This window comes from Manis javanica, chromosome 4, assembly GCF_040802235.1.
Source record: "Manis javanica isolate MJ-LG chromosome 4, MJ_LKY, whole genome shotgun sequence".
Lineage (NCBI taxonomy): Eukaryota > Metazoa > Chordata > Mammalia > Pholidota > Manidae > Manis > Manis javanica.
In genome coordinates, this window is record NC_133159.1 from 102,602,541 (window position 1) to 102,616,289 (window position 13,749).

At 38.2% G+C, this 13,749-nt stretch overlaps 1 protein-coding gene across 9 annotated transcripts in view; it reads right to left on the reverse strand.

Moving 5' to 3' along the window:
- Window positions 1–13,749, reverse strand: part of SPAG17 (sperm associated antigen 17) — a 294,146-nt gene that overhangs the window by 68,487 nt on the left and 211,910 nt on the right. The window lies entirely within an intron of this gene.

Genomic DNA, 13,749 nt, shown 5'->3' on the forward strand with positions numbered 1-13,749 from the left:
ACTTTCTTTAGCCCTGGATCTGGAGAATCTTACAACTAAGCATATCCTTGCCTCTCACCAGGGGAGAGGATTTGTATATTTTAATTACTACAGTGATAATCATCTGAAACATACACCTACCCCATCTCTCCCTACCACCATCCATATGTAACAGGAAGACAGATCTGAAGAACACCTTGTAGAACTCTATAAATAATACACCAATCCCTCTATCAGGATAGATTTACTCCATTTGTGTGAATAATAATGAGTAATCTGTAGATGAGATTTGCCAGGGTTATCACATCTTACTGATGAGATCAACTCAGACCCAGGAACAAATTGCAAGCAAAGATAGTGAAGGATTGTTATCTCCAGGAAGATTCTTCAGATTCAGACCATGAAATGTGCATCAGGAAATGGATCTTGGATTAAGATGCAGACTCAACTAATGGAGAGAACCAAAGAGGACAGATAGGTCAAGCTAAGCCTTTCCATTGTCCTAAAATTTAATTTGGACCTATTTCTGTTTCCAGAGTATTAGAAGAGAACTGAAAGATAGACCTTTAGAAATTATTTGGAATGAAGCTCAGAAAGCAAAAATGATAGAAATAATGAATTAGAAGTAAAAGGTCCCTAGTACATGCTTAATTGGAATTTGAGAAGAAGAGAAATAAATGGATCAAAAACAGTATTTGAAGTGATAATTATTGAGAACTTTGCACAATGAAAGATACTAATCTACAGACTCAAGAATCTCAGTGTGTTCCAACTTGGGTAATAAAACAAAATCTACACCTAGTTACATCATATTGAAATTGTAGTAATGAAAGAAAATATTTTAAAGGCAGATTATCTTTCTGGCTACAATGATTAGACTAAAAGACAACTTTTCAATAACAATATTGTAAGCAAGAAGATTATGGAGAATTTTTGCCTATGTATTAAGAGAAAATATCTGTCAGTTACAGAATTCTATACCCAATGAAATTATCTTTCAAGAATGAGGACAACAAAAAGATATTTTCAGAAAATATCTGCTACACAATAAATGGACTAAAGCCTACATTTAAAAGACAAAAATTGTCAAATTGAATTTTTTAAGTATCTACCTATATGCTTGCTCATAGCAGTCACATTTAAACATAAACTACAGAAATTAAAGTATGGAAAAAGCTATACTGTGAAAGTATTAAATAGTAGCTGGTGTGGCTACAATAAGAAAAACAGACATTAGGGGAAAAAAATCTCAAAGCATGATAAAAAGTTAAATTCACATGAAGATTTAGAAATTCTAAATTTGTATCTAAAATCATATCTTCAAAATATGGAAACAAAAATATGACAGAACTATAAAAAAGATAACATTATTTCAGAAATAGGTATTAAATTAAAAGGAGCACAGCACTGAATAGGTGATTTTATCATTTCAGGAAATGTAAACATACTTGTGCTGGGTTGATACAGTACATTAAAAAATAATCAGTAAGCATACAGAATAGAAGCTAGCAAATTTTTACCTGTGGGGCAAATACGGCTTTCTATCTGTTTAGGTAGTCTGTGAAGTATGAATTCTTTTCACATTTATACATAATACAAAAATCAAAAGAAGAATAAGATCTTTCTGGCACATGAAAATGATATAAAATTCAAATTTTAGTGTCCGTAAATAACCTTTGTTGGAATACAATATGGCATGCTCATCTGATTATGTACTGTTGAGGGCCACTTTTATGATACAATAGCAGAGCTGAGTAGTTGTAACAGAGACCCACAAAGTCTAAAATATTTTCTATCTTGTCATTTATAGAAGTTTGCTGAACTTGGATATAGGTTGGACAACACAACCAACAAGTTTGATCTAATAGATATGAGAACACTGCACTCAGTAACTGCAGGATACCTGCTCTTTTCAATTATACACAGAATTTTTTAGACAGCTGACCATACATGAGGGTATATACCATGTTTCAACAAATTTCAAAAGATTAGTTAAAAATCAATGTTTAAAAAAACCTTCATAGATTTGGTAATTTAGAAACAAGAACAAATAGCATGTGGGTCAAAAAAGAAGTCACAATGGAAATAGAAAATACCAAGAATGAAAAATAATAAAAATACTAAATATTGTTTCTTATGAGATGGGAGAAGCACTACTGGAATGGCAAGTAGAAAAGCCACCCCTCCATCAAAACAGTGAGAACACTGGAAAAAATGATCAAAATCAATTTCTTCAGAATTCTGAAAATAAGCCAAAGAATTGAAATAATCTAATAAACAACTCAAGTAAATGGTTGAATCTCAGTAAGAACAGCTGATTTGTGGGGTTATAACTTGCTCTAACCCCATCCTCCATCTTCCTCCATCTCCAGCTCCACAGTAGCCTTGAAAAACAGTAGCCTCAGGTTCAAAGTAGCTGCGAAAACCAATAGACTAACAGTCACTGGACGAGGCAGATGGGCTTTGAATTCTCCCTGATAGCTCCAGTCCCACAGAACTGTCATTGTTTGACTTGTCTGAAAATGCCCTGGAAATCCTCACTCTGACAAAAGTCAGAAGACGCTCATTGTCAACAGTCCTTTTCTGGGGCCTTTATTGAAACAATCAATGCAGTTGCTTACAATGTGGCCCACTGAGGCAGCAATAATAGTTAAGGCAAGCAAGAAGCTGACCAAAGAACTTAAAAGGAAAAGCTAGGCAATAAGATGTCCACAGGGGACTTTGAAAAATCCTGACATTTGCCTGGGAACCTGGAAAGCCACATGCATGTTCAAGACTGTACTCAGTCCCAGGAAAGACCTGGGAAATAGTGAATCTCTGAGCTCTGACTGACTTTGAGTCTAAACTGTGAGTGATGACTGTATACCCTGATAAGCACACATACATGCAAAGCTCCTTGGCAAAGGCTGGGAAACTTTTTTGGCTTGAAGCATTTGAGGAAATCCCTGTCCAATCACACTGGCTGACGAATAGGTTAACTGAGCAGAGACTTCAGTGGCCCCATGGGACAAAGGAAACAGACTTGTAAGAATAAATTCAGGAAAATTACTGAACAAACAGCAATAACAGCAACAATAGACACTGGGGGGTTGGAATCTTATTTCCAGACTTCTCACAAAGCAAAAAAGATGGTAATAAAAAAGTTCAGCAAAGTTTCAGGTTTCATCCAAAAAAGTCAATTGTATTGGTACATACCACCAGTAAACAACCCAAAAATAAAATTTAAAAAACAATTCCATTTATAATAGCAACAAGAAGAATAAAACACTTAGGGAAAATTTAACAAGTATAAAAATTGTACAATAAAAACTACAAAACATCACTGAATGAAATTAAGGAAGACTTAGATAAATGGAAAGCTATCCTATATTCATGAATTGGGAAACAGTATTGTTAAGATGGCAACACTCTCAAAATTTATCTTCATGTTCAATGGAATCTCTATAAAAATCCCAGCTGCCTCTTTCACAGAAATTGTCAACCTGATCCTAAAATTTGCATAGAAATGCAAGGAACCCAGAATAGTCAAAATAATACTTAAAAAGTAAAATAAACTTGGATGACTCACAGTTCCAAATTTCAAACTTACTGCAAAGCTATAGTTATAGGACAATTGGATGTTGGCATAAGGATAGACACAGAACAGTGAAGTAGAAATGAAGGCCCCAAAACAAACCCTTGTATTTGTGGTCATTTGATTTTTGACTGGGATGTCAACCAAGTCAATGGGGGAAAGAACTGCCTTTTTAATGAGTGCAAAGGAAAGAATCTGGACCCCGATTTCAGACCATCTATAAAAATTAAATAGAAATGGACTAACAAAACCCAAATGCAAGATCTAAAGATAAAAATTCTCAGAAGTAGGGGGCGGAGCCAGGATGGCAGCGTGAGTAGAGCAGTGGAAATCTCCTCCCAAAAATACATAGAGCTATGAAAATATTACAAAGAAAAATCTTCCTAAAATAGAGACCACAGGACACAGGACAACATCCAGACCACATCCACACCTGCAAGAACCCAGCACCTTGCTAAGGGGGTAAGATACAAGCCCCGGCCCGGTGGGACCCGAGTGCCCCTCCCCCCGGCTCCCGGCGGATGGAAAGAAACCGGAGCGGTTTTTTTTTTTGGTGAGTGCTTTTGGAAGCCTTAAAGGGACAGGGACCCCGTTGCCAGGGAGGCAGGGTCGCGGGACCGGTGAGCGGGTGCCTGAGACCGGTGCCTGAAGACAAGGAATACCCCGCATTTTTCCCTGCGGGACCGGTGGGCAGGTGCCTGAGACTGGCGCCTGAGGAAGGAGGAAATTGCACGTTTTTCCCCTTTTTTTTTTTTTTCTGTTCCCTCTCTCATTGTTGCTGCTGTTGTTTTGGTTTGGAGAGTGCTTTTTGGAAGTCTTAAAGGGGCAGGACAGGTCACTTAGACCAGAGGAAGGGAATCTAGGGATCTCTGGGCACTCTAACCCCCTGAGCAGCAGGGAGCACAGAGGCCCCTTACGGAGATAAATAGCCTCCTGGCCGCTCCCCCTCCAACTAGGCTCCACCATTTTGGAGGAGCAGCCCCAGCCAGGCCCCACACACAGCAACAGCGGAGATAAACCCCATAGCAACTGGGCAGGAAGCAGAAGCCCTGTCTGCACACAGCTGCCCAGCACAAGCCACTAGAGGTCGCTATTCTCCCAGGAGAGGAAGGCCACAAACCAACAAGAAGGGAAGCTCTTCCAGTGGTCACTTGTACCAGCTCTGCAAACTATCTCTATCACCATGAAAAGGCAAAACTACAGGCAGACAAAGATCACAGAGACAACACCTGAGAAGGAGACAGACCTAACCAGTCCTCCTGAAAAAGAATTCAAAATAAAAATCATGAACATGCTGAGAGAGATGCAGAGAAAAATGCAAGAGCAATGGGATGAGATGCAGAGAAAAATGCAAGAGCAGTGGGATGAAGTCCGGAGGGAGATCACAGATGTCAGGAAGGAAATCACAGAAGTGAAACAATCCCTGGAAGGATTTATAAGCAGAATGGATAAGATGCAAGAGGCCATTGAAGGAATAGAAGCCAGAGAACAGGAACGTATAGAAGCTGACATAGAGAGAGATAAAAGGATCTCCAGGAATGAAACAACACTAAGAGAACTATGTGACCAAACCAAAAGGAATAATATTCGTATTATAGGGGTACCAGAAGAAGAAGAAAGAGGAAAAGGGATAGAAAGTCTCTTTGAAGAAATAATTGCTGAAAACTTCCCCAAATGGGGGGAGGAAATAATCGAACAGACCATGGAATTACACAGAACTCCCAACAGAAAGGATCCAAGGAGGACAACACCAAGACACATAGTAATTAAAATGGCAAGGATCAAGGACAAGGAAAGAGTTTTAAAGGCAGCTAGAGAGAAAAAGGTCACCTATAAAGGAAAACCCATCAGGCTAACATCAGACTTCTTGACAGAAACCCTACAGGCCAGAAGAGAATGGCATGCTATACTTAATGCAATGAAACAGAAGGGCCTTGAACCAAGGATACTGTATCCAGCACGACTATCATTTAAATATGATGGCGGGATTAAACAATTCCCAGACAAGCAAAAGCTGAGGGATTTTGCTTCCCACAAACCACCTCTACAGGGCATCTTACAGGGACTGCTCTAGATGGGAGCACTCCCAAAAAGAGCACAGAACAAAACACACAACATAAGAATGGAGGAGGAGGAATAAGAAGGGAGAGAAGAAAAGAATTTCCAGACAGTGTATATAACAGCTCAATAAGCGAGCAAAGTTAGGCAGTAAGATACTAAAGAAGCTAACCTTGAACCTTTGGTAACCATTAATCTAAAGCCTGCAACGGAAATAAGTACATATCTCTCAATAGTCACCGTAAATGTAAATGGACTGAATGCACCAATCAAAAGACACAGAGTAACAGAATGGATAAAAAAACAAGACCCATCTATATGCTGCTTACAAGAAACTCACCTTAAACCCAAAGATAAGCATAGACTAAAAGTCAAGGGATGGAAAAACATATTTCAGGCAAACAACAGTGAGAAGAAAGCAGGGGTTGCAGTACTAATATCAGACAAAATAGACTTCAAAACAAAGAAAGTAATAAGAGATAAAGGACACTACATAATGATAAAGGGCTCAGTCCAACAAGAGGATATAACCATTCTAAATACATATGCACCCAACACAGGAGCACCAGCATATGTGAAGGAAATACTAACAGAACTAAAGAGGGAAATAGACTGCAATGCATTCATTTTAGGAGACTTCAACACACCACTCACCCCAAAGGATAGATCCACCGGGCAGAAAATAAGTAAGGACACACAGGCACTGAACAACACACTAGAACAGATGGACCTAATAGACATCTATAGAACTCTACATCCAAAAGCAACAGGATATACATTCTTCTCAAGTGCACATGGAACATTCTCCAGAATAGACCACATACTAGCTCACAAAAAGAGCCTCAGTAAATTCCAAAATATTGAAATTCTACCAACCAATTTTTCAGGCCACAAAGGTATAAAACTAGAAATAAATTCTACAAAGAAAACAAAAAGGCTCACAAACACATGGAGGCTTAACAACATGCTACTAAATAATCAATGGATCAATGAACAAATCAAAATAGAGATCAAGAAATATATAGAAACAAATGACAACAACAACACTAAGCCCCAACTTCTGTGGGATGCAGTGAAAGCAGTTTTAAGAGGAAAGTATATAGCAATCCAGGCACACTTGAAGAAGGAAGAACAATCCCAAATGAATAGTCTAACATCACAATTATCAAAACTGGAAAAAGAAGAACAAATGAGGCCTAAAGTCAGCAGAAGGAGGGACATAATAAAGATCAGAGAAGAAATAAACAAAATTGAGAAGAATAAAACAATAGCAAAAATCAACAAAACCAAGAGCTGGTTCTTCGAGAAAATAAACAAAATAGATAAGCCTCTAGCCCAACTTATTAAGAGAAAAAGAGAATCAACACAGATCAACGTAATCAGAAATGAGAATGGAAAAATCACGACAGACTCCACAGAAATACAAAGAATTATTAAAGACTACTATGAAAACCTATATGCCAACAAGCTGGAAAACCTAGAAGAAATGGACAACTTCCTAGAAAAATACAACCTCCCAAGACTGACCAAGGAAGAAACACAAAAGTTAAACAAACCAATTACGAGCAAAGAAATTGAAACGGTAATCAAAAAACTACCCAAGAACAAAACCCCGGGGCCGGACAGATTTACCTCGGAATTTTATCAGACACACAGAGAAGACATAATACCCATTCTCCTTAAAGTGTTCCACAAAATAGAAGAAGAGGGAATACTCCCAAACTCATTCTATGAAGCCAACATCACCCTAATACCAAAACCAGGCAAAGACCCCACCAAAAAAGAAAATTACAGACCAATATCCCTGATGAATGTAGATGCAAAAATACTCAATAAAATATTAGCAAACAGAATTCAACAGTATATCAAAAGGATCATACACCATGACCAAGTAGGATTCATCCCAGGGATGCAAGGATGGTACAACATTCGAAAATCCATCAACATAATCCACCACATCAACAAAAAGAAAGACAAAAAACACATGATCATCTCCATAGATGCTGAAAAAGCTTTTGACAAAATTGAACATCCATTCATGATAAAAACTCTCAGCAAAATGGGAATAGAGGGCAAGTACCTCAACATAATAAAGGCCATATATGATAAACCCACAGTCAGCATTATACTGAACAGCGAGAAGCTGAAAGCTTTTCCTCTGAGATCGGGAACAAGACAGGGATGCCCACTCTCCCCACTGTTATTCAACATAGTACTGGAGGTCCTAGCCACGGCAATCACACAAAACAAAGAAATACAAGGAATCCAGATTGGTAAAGAAGAAGTTAAACTGTCACTATTTGCAGATGATATGATACTGTACATAAAAAACCCTAAAGACTCCACTGCAAAACTACTAGAACTGATATCGGAATACAGCAAAGTTGCAGGATAGAAAATTAACACACAGAAATCTGTAGCTTTCCTATACACTAACAATGAATCAATAGAAAGAGAAATCAGGAAAACAATTCCATTCACCATTGCATCAAAAAGAATAAAATACCTAGGAATAAACCTAACCAAAGAAGTGAAAGACTTATACTCTGAAAACTACAAGTCACTCTTAAGAGAAATTAAAGGGGACACTAATAAATGGAAACTCATCCCATGCTCATGGCTAGGAAGAATTAATATCGTCAAAATGGCCATCCTGCCCAAAGCAATATACAGATTTGATGCAATCCCTCTCAAATTACCAGCAACATTCTTCAATGAATTGGAACAAATAATTCAAAAATTTATATGGAAACACCAAAGACCCCGAATAGCCAAAGCAATCCTGAAAAAGAAGAATAAAGTAGGGGGGATCTCACTCCCCAACTTCAAGCTCTACTACAAAGCCATAGTAATCAAGACAATTTGGTACTGGCACAAGAACAGAGCCACAGACCAGTGGAACAGATTAGAGACTCCAGAAATTTACCCAAACATATATGGTCAATTAATATTTGATAAAGGAGCCATGGACATACAATGGCAAAATGACAGTCTCTTCAACAGATGGTGCTGGCAAAACTGGACAGCTACATGTAGGAGAATGAAACTGGACCATTATCTAACCCCATATACAAAGGTAAACTCAAAATGGATCAAAGACCTGAATGTAAGTCATGAAACAATTAAACTCTTGGAAAAAAACATAGGCAAAAACCTCTTAGACATAAACATGAGTGACCTCTTCTTGAACATATCTCCCAGGGCAAGGAAAACAACAGCAAAATTGAGCAAGTGGGACTACATTAAGCTGAAAAGCTTCTGTACAGCGAAAGACACCATCAATAGAACAAAAAGGAATCCTACAGTATGGGAGAATATATTTGAAAATGACAGATCCGATAAAGGCTTGACGTCCAGAATATATAAAGAGCTCACACGCCTCAACAAACAAAAAACAAATAACCCAATTAAAAAATGGGCAGAGGAACTGAACAGACAGTTCTCTAAAAAAGAAATACAGATGGCCAAGAGACACATGAAAAGATGCTCCACATCGCTAATTATCAGAGAAATGCAAATTAAAACTACAATGAGGTATCACCTCACACCAGTAAGGATAGCTGCCATCCAAAAGACAAACAACAACAAATGTTGGCGAGGCTGTGGAGAAAGGGGAACCCACCTACACTGCTGGTGGGAATGTAAATTAGTTCAACCATTGTGGAAAGCAGTATGGAGGTTCATCAAAATGCTCAAAACAGACCTACCATTTGACCCAGGAATTCCACTCCTAGGAATTTACCCTAAGAACGCAGCAATCAAGTTTGAGAAAGACAGATGCACCCCTTTGTTTATCGCAGCACTATTTACAATAGCCAAGAATTGGAAGCAACCTAAATGTCCATCGGTAGATGAATGGATAAAGAAGATGTGGTACATATACACAATGGAATACTACTCAGCCATAAGAAGTGGAAAAATCCAACCATTTGCAGCAACATGGATGGAGGTGGAGAGTATTATGTTCAGTGAAATAAGCCAAGTGGAGAAAGAGAAATACCAAATGAATTCACTCATCTGAGGAGTATAGGAACAAAGGAAAAACTGAAGGAACAAAACAGCAGCAGAATTACAGAACCCAAAAATGGACTAACAGGTACCAAAAGGAAAGGAACTGGGGAGGATGGGTGGGCAGGGAGGGATAAGGCGGGGGAGAAGAAGGGGGGTATTAGATTAGCATGCATGGGGGGGAGGGAGAAAGGGGAGGGTGGGCTGCACAACACAGAGAGGACAAGTAGTGACTCTACAACATTTTGCTAAGCTGATGGACAGTAACCGTAATGTGGTTGTTAGGGGGGACCTGATATAGGGGAGAGCATAGTAAACATAGTATTCTTCAAGTAAGTATAGATTAAAAATTAAAAAAAAAAAAAAAAGAAAGAAAGAAAGAAAAGGGGGATTACTCCTTGATAGGATAAAACTATTGGTAAATCAAAGATCAACGCATGCTTTAAATATCCTTAATGTTGATCACTTAAACGGTGTCAGATGATCAGCTATGGAGGTACTCTTTTCTGATAATATTCCTTTCTCTTAATAAAAAAAAAAAAAAAGCAGTTACTGTGTGCTGACCTCCAGTGAGTTCTGCACAGTGGTATAGAGGGCATGCCAAAGTGTGGGCAAAGGGTCTGTTTGTTTCTATGCAGAAGATCAAGGCCTAGCTTGGCTACCCAGAAAATGAACTAAGATACGATATGAGGAGGAGCTTCCGGCATCAGCACTCTCTGGAGGACTTGTGCTGGGGGATGATCATCAAAAAGCCTCCACAGGGATCCAGATGATGCTGCGATTGTGGCTGCATCCAGCCCACCATCTCCTGGACTTGCCATAGGAATGAGGAGGGAGATGTCTAGGCTGGCATGTGCATACAGTGAGACCGGATCTGTACTGTTGGAACTCAACCAGGAGTTGGGAGGGGTGCAAGTTGTAGCACTCCAAAATCTCATGACTATAGACTATCTATGGTTAAAAGAACATATGGGATGTGAACAGATCCCAGAAATGGGCTGCTTTTATTTGTCTGATTTTTCTCAGACTGTTCAAGTACAGTTGGACAATATCCATCATATCATAGATAAATTTTCACAAATGCCTAGGGTGCCTAAATGGTTTTCTTGGCTTCACTGGAGATGGATGGTAATTATAGATTTGCTTTGTTTATGTCACCGTATTCCTATTATGTTAATATGTGTGTGCAAATTAGTTAGTAGTTTAAAACCTATACATACTTAAGGTACTCTACAAGAAGATATGTCAAAGAAATAATCAATCCTCCCATGTTTCCTTCCATATGCTACATCTATAGCTTTTCTTCTTCCTTCCTAATTACAACCCTTAAATAGAATTCGTGCCTCATATCGAATTTACCGAGTATCATAATTCCTCCAGGTGGTAAAGATACCTCGAGACAAGTGCTGGGCATAGAAGCCACAGGGCATAAATCTGCAAAGAAGTAAAAAGCTAACCTTTTCAAACAATATGGTTTCTCTCTCACTTACCAACTTTACATTTCCCTGTACGGCCCCAGAAGATGACTGGTTAGCCAGAGACGGGTAAGATTCCTCAAGGGAGGAACAACCTAAGACAGGCACAGTCGCAGGGGGGCCATCAGGTGAGAATTTGGGGATCAACAGAGGTGAGGCTCAGAACCTCACCCCCCCTGCTTTGAGAGAAATCTTCTGCATCCGTGGATGTTTTGCTGCCCTTGTCTAGCCTGGATTAATACTTAGTCTATAGGCACACATCTGATCATCTGATCATCTACATTTGCCCTCTTACAGCACTAAACTATGTTTTCTACCTTTATCTTGCATCTACCTACCACTTCGGCATTTTATTAAAAATAAGAATAATAATAATAAAAAAAAATTCTCAGAAGTAAAGAGGAATAAATCTTTGTGACTTTGAATTATATCTAAGATACAACACTCAAAGTACAAGTAACCAAAGGAAAAAATAAATAAATTGCACTTCATTAAAATGGACACTGTCAAAAGACACCATCAAGAAAGTGGAAAGACAACCCACAGAATGGGAGAAAGTATATACAAATAAGGAATATGTACACAAAATATAGAAAACATACTTATAACTCAACAATAAGAAGACAAATAGCCCACCTAAAAATCAGGAAAAGGATCTGAATAGACAGTTTTCTGGAGAAGATAGTCAATATGCCCACCGAGCACATGATAAACATCACTAACCAGTAAGGAAATGCAAATCAAGATCAAAATGAAATATCCCTTTACACCTAGCAGACTGGCTACAGACAGGCAACTTAACAGTGTTGGTAAGGATGTGAAGAAATTGGAACCCTCATCATTTGTTGGTAAGAATGTAAAATAGTACACATGCTTTGGAAAACAGTTTGTTGGGTCCACAAAATGCTAAACATAGAGTTGCTATATGGCTCAGCAACTCCCCTCCTAGGTGTCTACTCAAGAGAAATGAAAATATATGTCCTTACAAAAATTTGTGCAAAAATGTTCAAAGCAAATTTATTTGTAATTTCCAAAGAGTGGAAACAACACAAAAGTCCACTGACTGACTGATGGATGGATAAACAAAGTGTGGTATAAGCATACAATGGAATATTAATGGCCATAGAAACAAAGTACTGATACAAGTTGCAACATAGATAAGCCTTGAAAATATTACCTTCAATAAAATAAACCAGTCACAAAAGGTCATATATTGTATGTTTCCACTTCTATCAAATGCCCAGCGTAGGTAAATCCATAGAAACAGAAAGTAGATCAGTAGTTAAAAGGTCCTACATGGTGGGGAAATGGGGAATGTGCTAAAGGGTATTGGTCTTGGGTGGTCTGTGGTAAGAATGTTCTGGAATTAGGTACTGGAGATGGTTGCACAACTATGTGAAAATACAAAATTTGTTTACTTTAAAGTGTAAGTACTATGGTATGTGAATTATATTTCAATAAAGCTGGTATTAAAACAAAACTTACAGTATGGAGCTAACACAGTACTCTGAAGCAAATTTATAGCCACGAATGCTTGCATTAGGAAAGAAGAAAGCCTCACAATTAGTACACTAAGTATCCACCTTAAAAAGATAAGAAAGAATAGCAAAATAAACTGAAAAGAAATATGAGAGACTGTTTTTGTCAAGCATGCAGCAGCAGCAGAGCAGTGAATTTCCCTCTTCTCATCCTGGAAATCAATGAAGCAATAACAACACTGGAAAAAACCCCATAAATTACATTTGTAGAAAAACTAGGGAAACCCTCAAATTCCAATTCAACATAAGGGCTGCCGAAAGCAGAGCTGAAGAGCAAGCCCACAGGGACTGATGTAAAAAAAGTAAAAAAAAAAAAAAAAAAAAAAAAATGGGGAGTAGGTGAGTGTAGGGGCTCACAGATCTCAGAATTTTCCAATAGGCAATCCTCCAAAACGATAGTACCCATCTTGAGAGAAAATTGTGTGGGCAGTAACTACAATGAATAGAACAGGATCCCAGACATAACGGATAGAGAAGGCTTGGAATGTACCAGGGGTTGGGTAAGGGTGGTCCTTCAAATGGCAGATTCACAATGTGCTGGTAAAATACAACCTCTAAAAGTGAACTCATCTAAGAAAACAAACAACCTAATTTATAAATGGGTGAATGATATTAACAGACACCTCACTGAAGAAGATGCACAGCTGGCAAATAAGCAGAAGAAAAGATGTCCAATATCATATGTCATTAGGGATTAAGATGAAAACAATAATGAGAAACCACTCCACACCTATTAGAATGGTTAACATTTTAAAAAATGACAATACCGAATGCTGACAAGGATGTGGGATAACAGGAATTCTCAAATCCTCAATTCAAAGCTGATGGGAATGCAAAATGGTGTAGCCACTTTGGAAGACAGGCAGTTTCTTACATAGCTGAACATATACATTCCATATACAACCATACTTGTAGGTATTTATATAAGTGAGTTGAAAACTAATGTCTATACAAAAACCTGCATGCAAATGTTCTACACAGCTTTATAAACAATCACCAAAAACTGGGAGCAACCAGTATAGCCCTCAATAAGCGAATGGATAAACAATGTACACCCATATGATGGACTATTTTTCTAGTGATAAAAAGAAACGAGCTATCAATCCATGAAAAGACA